The following is a 9,425-nucleotide window of genomic DNA, read 5'->3' as shown; positions in this document are numbered from 1 at the left end:
AGTTACAAGTATTCCTTTGCATGCACACGAGACTTTGGAAAGGGGTATGGGTTTAAAAAACATTTTGTATGTGACCTGACGCAGGGATCCCTTCCTACCTCCACGAGAATTTGGAAGGGAGTACGGGATTAACCCCTTATAACAAAATACCTCTCAAATCACATAACCTTACTCTAAGATGTCTGCCAGGCCCTTTGGTATGCTAAGAATGTGTTTTTTTTCCAGTACTGGCAGAGAAATTTTTTGCTTCTACCGGCAGAGAAATTTTTTCTGGTACCGGCAGTCTATTCACTCCGAAAAATGGATAGTTTGACATTTTAACAAAAAAAATGTAAATTAAAAACAAAAACAGTTGGATTTAGGCAATAAACACGAATTTCCAACAAAAGATGCATTCCAAACTGAAACAGATTAGTTTTTAATAAAACAATTGCTTGGTTAACCAAAAAATAGATTTTTTTGAAAAACTACGTATTTTCAATAAAATACATAAATCTTAAACCAAAAGAGAAACTATTTTAAAAAATGAACGAACAGACTTCAAGTTTTTAGACAACCCCTTACGAAAATTATTGCAGATCATTAGAATTGTTTTCCCCTCGAGAAACCAAATTCAACCTTGTTAAGTCGAAATAAAAATGAAAATTCCAAATTAATTGTGAAGGCAAAGCTCAGTTGATAAAACTCAAATACCTCTTCTTTCGATAAAAGTACGATATTGCCTGGAACATTTGTTACCATAAAGACAATAACTCGCCGGATTTCTTTGTGTCGCTTTCCTGCTTTTTTCTATTGCTTCTTTGGAAGCTCTCTTGACTCGCAGTCACTGAGAAGATTGAACAGCGATTGGCAGCTGCACGTATACGGAGGATCTCAAGTCAACGAGACGATATTTCTCCGGAGACTGACATCACTTCCGGACGTTTCACGGCTAAAGTTGGGATATGCGACGCCCTGGAATAAACTCGGGAAGAAATTGCATATACATAGCATATAGCATATAGCTGCTCGTGCATAGCGTAGAGCTGCAAAATGCAATCCGCATTTCGAACCGAGCACCCAAAGTATTCTTCGGGAGTTCTTCAACTTCTCCCAAGGCAACTTCGAAAACGCTTGTGGTGTTGGGTGAATATTTGCGCGCATTTCCCTCGCTGAAGGATATCGCATTGTCGTACGGTTGCTATTTACCTATTTCCGTTGGATATACTTGGTAAAAGATAAAAAAGGGGGAAAAGAAATGTTTATTCTAGAATCAGATTTCACTATCTAAACCAGGGAGGTTAAAGATAAAAATTCTGGAATTCGAAATCGATACTACACGAAAAAGTTTTATTAGGAAAAATCTGGAAATCAAGGAAATTTTAGGTAATTCCTATTAGAAACAGTTCAAACAACTGTCAATGATAATAAGTTTGGAAATTTGAAATAGTTTTATTTTGTTTATAAAAGATTATATATTGAAAATGTTCAATGATTAAGATTCTGGTCTTTGAATTTTAAGCGCCAGGAAAAATAAGAAACTGCTGAGGGAAAAATAATGGAATTTCGAAAATAAAAAGTTATGGTTACCCTTATATAACATTCTGTTTAGTTAATTATTCGAAAATTTTGGTAAAATGTCATTCTTTTTGGTGAAAACTTGAAACGCTTTTTTTAACATTCGTCTCTTGATGAAATTTGAACTACTTTCTTAAAAACTAATTTTTTGTTTAGGGTGTGTATTAAAATTATGTAACAGCTCAAGGAGGGGGGGTCAAAACCATTTTTCACGATTTATTTTTCGTTGCAAATTCAAACGTTTTGTTAAAAATTTGACTTTATGGGTTGAAAATTCAGCTCTTTTTATACAACATTCAACTTTTGTTTAAAATTCATATTTTGTAGATGATAAGTCAATTGAAATCCTTTTTGGATGAAAAAACTACTTTTTCTAAAATTGAGTCATTTTATTTAAAATTCATCTTTTTCAGTATATTATTTGGGATAAAAATGAAACTATTTGGTAGAGAATTCCACTACATTGTTAAAAATTTATCCTTTTTGGTTGTAAAAAAATTCGTCTTTTTGGATTGAAAATTTAATTTTTGTGTAGGATTGTAGTAGTGTTGTTGAAAGAAGTTGACATACTTCAGACAATTAAGATCTTATGATGTTATAGATCCTTTATTAAAATTCTACGTTTCGAGAGTCAAAACGCTCTCCTCATCAGGAAACAATAGCTCTATTTAGGTCAACTTATTATAATGATATGACTATAGTAATGAACCCGTGCTCTTAAATAAGACATTCTCAATTATCAATCTGTGTGAAATTTGACATGTTGTTAAAATATTTTTGAATAATAAGAGTCTTCATGTTAAAGATAATGTTTAAGAAATATAATCAATTATAGTATAAAAGTTGGAATTTAAAATAGGAGACAGAACTTGTGTTCTCCTCCAATTTTTGTAGGAACTTATTTCTTGTTTTAAAATTCAGATTTTGATCGTGGAAAGTCAACTTAAATCTTTTTGAACTGAAAATTCAACTGTTTGTTTGAAAATTGATCTTTTAATTTTAAACTTCATCCATTTTAGTAGAAATATCTGTTTTTTTTATAAAAATGTAACGACTTGGTTCAAAATTATTATTCTTTTTTCGACTGTTCCACTATTTTGTTTGAAACATTTGATTGAATCACATTTTTAGCAAATAATTTTTTTCTTGAAGATTTATATTTTTAGTTAAAAATTAATCTCTTTGGTTGAAAGTCTAACTATTTTGTCAAAAAATAGTATTTTTCAATTAATAATTCAACTACTTAGGTAAAAGTGAAATTACATTGGTAAAAATCTTTTTTTTAATAAAGGCTAATTTCTTGGTCGAAAATGTAACTGTGTAATCTAAAATCTTTTTTTTTATCTAAAAATCATTCTTTAACTGTAAATGCAACTTTTACAGTTTTTTAATATTTATCTTTTTTACTTAAAAATTCACCATTTTTACGAAGAAAAATAATTTTGTAAATTTTAAATTTCATGTTTGTTGGGTAAAAATGCATGAGTTACGTGGAAAATTGAATTTTTTTGTGAAAATTAATATTTTGTTTTGAAAATTCTATTTTTGTAGAAAAATATTATCTTTTGGTTTAAAAGGTTTAAAAATTCAGATATATTTTCATTACTTTCTTGAGTGAAAAATCTGTACTTCTTGAAAATTCTTATTTTTGGTTTTAAACGTCTTTTTTATAAATTTCATCCTTTTCATTGAAACATAAAGTATGACACTTTTTTGTTAGGAATTTAACTTGTTTTTGTATGAATCTTAATTTATCTTTTCTATTTTCTTACGAAGTCATCTTTAATCATAGAAAAGACATTTTATTTTTTAAAGGAAATTAGCAAATTCGAAAATTTTATCAAAATTTCTATGTTAAAAATATTACAAGAATAAAATGCTGGTATTTAAATATTAATGGCCGAAGAAATTGAACAATTAGTTGAGGAAAAATCAGTGCATTTTTAGAATGAAGTTCTCGGACACCCTGCCTAATGCTACTGTCAATAACTAGCAAAAAATTTCTTGAAACTAAAAATTGCGTATAGTAATAAGTTGGAATTGCTAATAATTAAAATTGTTAAATTACGTATAAGTAATAGTAATATAGTTCGGCCTCTTAGAGACGCATCATTTTAATTTTGTAATAAAAAATTGTTCTAACTGGAAATAAAAACTACTACTTCATTGAACATTCGTATTTTTTGGTAAAAAAATAATGTTTTTATTTGAAATGTCCCCTTTTTTGATAAAAAATACAACTGATTGGTTTGAAATGAACTTTATTCTTGAAAATTCATATTTTTAACTTGAAGGATGATCTGTTTTATAGTAAACTTGTAGTCCCATTAAAAGTACAACAATTTGGATTAATGTTCATTTCGTTCTTGAACAAAATAATTATATTTGTTGATGAAGGAAAACCTTTAAATCAGAGAAAATTCAAGGAATTCTTATAAAAGGAAATCTAAATAACTGTTAGGGAATTTTGAAAATTAAGTAGTCAGCCGCCCTCATATAAAATTCTTATTTGGATTTTTCACATTCTCATGCTAATGAGAAGGTATTGGTTTTACGTAAAATTTCACTTTGTTGATCCTCATCAAATCTTCACGTTTTGAGACCCACTGAGTCAGAAAAAAAACGATTTTTACGAAGGTGTTTGTCTATCTGTACTCTGAAGCCTGTAGTCCGTTTTCTGCAGGCACGAGAAGTTTCGAAAAATTAATCAGATTGAATTCTGCTTTAACACACTTTTCGAAGGCCTAAAAAGAAAGAGCGAGTCCGTAAACCAGCTATTTTGGATCAAAATTCAAAAAGTGAGCGCATTTTCAAAAGTTTTGAAACCACATTTTTTTAAGATTTCAAAATTCTATGAACGGTCATTCATAGTACTTAGAAACTCAAACAATTTATTTATATGACTTTTTTTATAAAAAGAAAATGATCAGAATTAGAGCATTTTCAAAATCCAAAAAAACAAACTAAAATGAACATTTGAAGCCAAACAATGCATGATATGAAAAAAGTCAAGCGAAGAAAAACGTTGATTTTTGAAAGCCCTACACGATGATCATAACAACTTTTTCAATATGGTTGAAAAGTTGAAAATTCAAAATTTGATCGTACCAAACATTTTTAAAACCACATTTCTTCAAGATTTCAAGATTCTATGTACGATTATTCACAGTACTCAGAAACTCAAACAATTTATCCATATGACTTTTTTCTACAAAAAGAAAATTATAAAAATTAGAGCATTCTCAAAATCCAAAAAAACAAACTAAAATTAACATTTTAGGCTGAACAACGCATGATGTGAAAAAAAGTCAAGAGATGAACAACGTTGATTTTAAGTGCTCTACGAGATTATTATAACAACTATTTTTAATTTGGTCGAAAAGTTGAAAATTCCAAATTTGATCTTACCAAAAATAATGAAAAATCTAAAAATTCATTTTTTTGTCAAACTATGCATTCAAAATAAACATATTACATTAAAAAAAATGACACAAGTACGAACTAAAATTAATAGACAAAAGTTGTTTGCCTAAAAAGATCTATAAATTTATTATTAATCCTTTTTAAGTAGGATGAGTAGATTTTCTTTCAAACGTAAAAAATAAGATTAAAAATTAAACAATTAAATTTTTAGAAAAAGGACAGAAAAGACGAAAGAGGACATAGGCTCCTATATAGGAACCTATATAGGTTCCTGTATTAGACCCCATGCATATGCGCAGCAATTTTTCTTTATCTGTAAAAAACAAGATTAAACATTTTAAATAATGATAAAAACAAGGAAATAAGAATTAGTATGATTCAATTTTTATGTATATTATGAATTTTAATTATATAAGTTTATTAAAATGATACATATTTCAGCGCAGCTTAGAATGCAATTTCAAGAAAAATAAGAAACAAATATTAAAATAATCATGATAAATATAATTTGTGCTTTATCTTGCAGTATTTAAATAAGCAATCCCAGACAGAAATACATAAAAAATGTTGTGTATAATGTAGAAAAGTTGACATTGTGGACAAAATTGAGTGCGAAGCACGAGATACGTGATGAAAATGTGTTCGTTAAATACGAAAGAGCTTTAACAAAAGAGATTTCACACTCACAAAATAACAGTTTTCGGTCCGTTGACCTTTGACTTTAAAAGGTCTGTGCACGAATGCGGAAGAAATGCAAAGACCGAGCGCGGCGTGCGATAGCCATCAGTCGCGTGCCGTAGGTGCGCTCAAACTCTCGAGCTAAGCTCATTTAATAGAAGAGAATTCACAATCACAAAATTACAGTAGTGGATGTTTTGACTCTTAATTTTAAAAGGTTTGCGCAAGAATGAGTGAAAATATAAAGACCGAGCGCGTAACGCGAGGTAAATACATAATCGAGCGCGAAGCGCGAGATAACTACATCATCGATGTTTTATTTAAAAATTCTTCATTTCATATAAAAATGCAATAATTTTGTTAAAATCTCACCCTTTTCGTTGAGTTTTTTTTAGTGGAATTCAACTGTTTTTTTAGTTAAAAATAAAAGATTTTTTGGTTGAGACATCTACTATTAAATCATTCGGTAAAAATTGAACTATTTTGTTGAAAATTGTTTTCGCTTTTGGATGAAAATTTATTTTTGTCAATTAAAATTCGACTCTAATTTTTATTTAAAAATACGTTTTTTGTAGAAAATTAATTTTTGTTGTTAAAAATATATTTATTTTGTAGAAAATTCATCTTTTGGTAGAAAATTAATATATTTTAGCTGAGGATTAAAAAATTGTGTTAAAAATTCGCCCTTATTGTTCAATATTTCCCGTTTAAAAATACTGATTTGTTAGTATGGTTAATCTGTTTAAATTCTTGTTTAAAAATGAATCTATTTTTGAGGATTCGAATATTTTACTGAAAATACATCCTATTCTTTTTACATAAAAAACAGAAGATAAACTTCACAACGATTTCCGATAAATGATACGCTACAACAAAAATAAACTTTACAGGATAAACTTTAACCAAATATCGGTTGAACTTTCTTTTGTTATTTCATATCATCGTAAGTGTTTTAAAAACGCAAAGTTGTATTAATTCAACTTTCTTCCTCTAAAAAGTGTCCTGCAACAAATTTTATCATTACTTTATTCTGTGTTCTTGGTAAATATATCAACTATTACATTTTATATTAATAATTCGTCTTTTTGGGTTGAATAATCGAAGACTTGCTTGAAAGTTGAAATACTTTGTTAATTCACAAGAAATAGTAAGATGATCCATATACAAATTCAGGGAAAAAGGTCCGTCCACTCAGCGCCGCCACCAAGGCAAATTATAAAATAGAATACGCCATATTTTTTTGCTTTTTTTGCTAATATTATGCTAAAAAAAATTTTTTTGCTCTTGAAACTTCAGAGAAAATGGTGGCGATGCTAGCAGGACGTCTCCACTCAGCGCCGCCAACTACGAAAACAAACTAAAAATAATTATAATGCGATAAAAAATAATTGAAACTTTTTTTGCTTTTTTTGCTCTATGATGACATATATTACGTTTCCAAAAAACTACCACAAAGTCTTACACAACTACCCCCTGGGATGAAAAAAATTTTCAAAATGGGAAAACTACCTTCAAAAATGTAAACATGTTTTAGGGCTTCAAATTATTTACATGACACTTGAAAATTTCGCTTGCTTTATAATTTCCACAAAACACTGTTAGCTGATATTTTTTTCCTCTTTTTGTTCTCTGTAATAATATATAATACGTTTCCGAAAAACTACCCCTAAGTCATACCTACCTACCCCTCGTGTTCAGAAACGGTTTAAAAGATGGAAACCTACCTTGAACAATGTGAAAATGATTTAGAATAACAAATTAAGTATATGACACTTACAAATTTTCCCTTCTATTAATTTATCCCGAAAAACTACCCTTCCACTTGAGTGTATGCAGCGTAACATATATATGTATGAAAAAAGCATTAAAAATAATCAAAATTAGAAGAAACTATTAGTTGATATTTTTTTCTCTTTTTTCGCTCTCCGATAATATATAATACGTTACCCAAAAACTACCCCTAAGTCATACATAACCTCCCCTCGTCATCAAAAACGTTTGGAAAATGTTGGAAAACCACCTTGAACAATGCAAAAAGTGGTTTAGAACTCCAAATTGATTACATGGCACTTCAAAAATTCCCACTTTTCATAATCTTCCCGAGAAACTATCCTTCCGCGTGAACATATACAGTGGAACATATATATGCTTGAAAAAAGCATAAAAAATAATACAACTTAGTTGGAAAACAATCTTTAACAATGCACAAATTATTTAGAATTACAAATTAATTACATGACATTTGAAAATTTCCTCCTCTTTGTAATTTTCCTGAAAAACTACTCTTCCACGTGAAAGTATGCGGCGGAAGATAAATGTATGGAAAAAGGATAAAAATAATAGAACTTAGAAAACACTGTTACTCGATTTTTTGCTCTTCTTTTGCTCTTCGATAATATATAATACGTTACCCTAAAACAACCGCTAAGTCATACATACCATCCCCTCGTCATCAAAAACGTTTTAAAAGTTGGAAAACCACCTTGAAGAATGCAAAAATAATTTTAAATTTTAAATTGATTACATGGCACTTCAAAATTCCCCTCTCTTCATAATTTTCCCGAAAAACTACCCTTCCATGTGAACGGATACAGCGGAACATATATATGTATGAAAGAAGCATAAAAGTAATACAACTTTGAAAACACTGTTAATCGATATTTTTTTGCTCTTTTTTTGCTCTTCAATAATATATAATACGTAACTAAAAAACTACCACTAAGTCATACATCCCCTGCCCTCGTCATAAAAAATGTTTTAAAAGTTGGAAAACCACCCTGAACTATGTAAAAATGATTTAGTACTCCAATTGATTACATCCTTCAGCGGAAGATGTTCTGTTGCATACGTTTACGTGGAAGGGTAGTTTTGCGGAAATTGTAACGAAAGGGAAATTTTCCAGTGACATGTAATTAATTTGGAGTTCTCAATAATTTTTACATTGTTCAAAGTGGTTTTCCAACTTGTAAAACGTTTTTGAGTACGAGAGGAGGCTATATATGCCTTAGGGGTAGTTTGTCGGGAACGTATAATATATTATCCAAGAGCAAAAAAAAAGAGGAAAAAAATATCAACTAGCAGTGTTTTCTAAGCTGTATTATTTGTTATGCTTTTTCTTACATATATATGTTCGGCTGCCCACATTCACGTAGAAGGCTAGTTTTTTGAGGAAACGATAATGAGGGGGCAATTTTGAAATGTAATGTAATTAATTTTTAACTTTAAAGCATGTCTACATTTTAAAAGATGGTTTTTCAACTCTTAAAACTTTTTTAATCACGAGGAGAGGGTATGCATGACTTAGGGTTAGTTTTTCGGTAACGTACCATATATTATCGGAGAGCAAAGAAAGAGCAAAAAAGTATAAACTGACTTTGTTTTCTAATACGTTCACGTTGAAGGGTAGTTTTTTGAGGAAATGATAATGAGGGAGAAATTTGAAAGTGTAATGTAATTAATTTTTAGGTTTAAATAATTTTTACATTGTTCAGGGTGGTTTTCCAACTTTCAAAACGTTTTTGATGACGAGGGAAGGGTATGTATCTATGACTTAGGGGTAGTTTTTCGGAAATGTATTATATATTATCAAAGAGAAAAAAAGAGGGAAAAAATATCAACTGACAGTTTCTTCTAAGTTGATTATTTTTAATGCTTTTTTCATACATATAAATATTCTGCTGCAAATGTTCACGTGTAAGAGTAGCCTTGGGGAAATTATAAAGAGCGCGAAATTTTCAAGTGTCATGTGATTAATTTGAAGCCCTAAA

Source organism: Belonocnema kinseyi, chromosome 9 (genome assembly GCF_010883055.1).
Source record: "Belonocnema kinseyi isolate 2016_QV_RU_SX_M_011 chromosome 9, B_treatae_v1, whole genome shotgun sequence".
Lineage (NCBI taxonomy): Eukaryota > Metazoa > Arthropoda > Insecta > Hymenoptera > Cynipidae > Belonocnema > Belonocnema kinseyi.
This window is presented reverse-complemented; position numbering follows the sequence as displayed.